Source organism: Hipposideros armiger, unplaced genomic scaffold, assembly GCF_001890085.2.
Source record: "Hipposideros armiger isolate ML-2016 unplaced genomic scaffold, ASM189008v1 scaffold_188, whole genome shotgun sequence".
Classification (NCBI taxonomy): Eukaryota; Metazoa; Chordata; class Mammalia; order Chiroptera; family Hipposideridae; genus Hipposideros; species Hipposideros armiger.
In genome coordinates, this window is record NW_017731538.1 from 2,052,963 (window position 1) to 2,053,847 (window position 885).

The window sequence follows — 885 nt, forward strand, 5'->3', positions numbered from 1 at the left end:
TCCCACCTGTCTTCTGAGCTGGAAACCTATTGCCTTTGACAGTCCACTGTACATCCATCCCTTTGAAAAGCCCCTTAAGTGGGACACATCCACAATTGAATGTATATAATCTCATACCATTCCTCCATTCCCCACACACCCCATAGCTTCTTAAATTCATGATCTCAGGTAATTATACTAGTAACCACTGACACTCCCTCCCAGCCCTGTGGCTCATGTGAGAACACTCAGCCATCCCTGACTCCCTTCTTGCCTCCTACACATCACCATGCACTGCATGCTCGTCACCCCATTTCCTAAACAACCTTCCATGTCTTCCTTTGCCCTCGAGCCTTAGCCCATGGCACTCCTCTGTGCTGCTATTAAAGCCTTTTAGCATATATCCCTGCCCCAGACTCACTGGTGATCTATCTTCATACAGTGCCACTGAAAAGGTCATTCTATCACCCAAGGACACAGCCTGCTTTTGCACATCTCTCTGCCTTTGTACTAGCTATTTCTTCTGCCTAGAATACAAGTTCACTTGTCTAATTGGCAAGTTCTTACCTATCTTGCAAGAAGGTGTTTGAGTGCCTTTTCAAATGTTACCTTTTCCTAGGCCCTCACCCCAGGCAGAATTAGTCATTGCCTTCTCTGTTCTCTCATTAATATTTAGCATATGTGAGTCTTAACTTTATAAATATTTGTTTTATCTGTCTCTGTAGCTCCTTTAAAAAATTTTTTATTTATTTATTTAATTTTTTTTTATTTCACGTCACCTTTCTCCCCTTTTGAAAAATTTACAATTAGAGTTGGCATTCAATATTATTTCATTAATATCAGGTGTACAGCTTATGGTTAGACATTTATAAATTTAAGAAGTGATCTCCCTGATTAGTCTAGTAA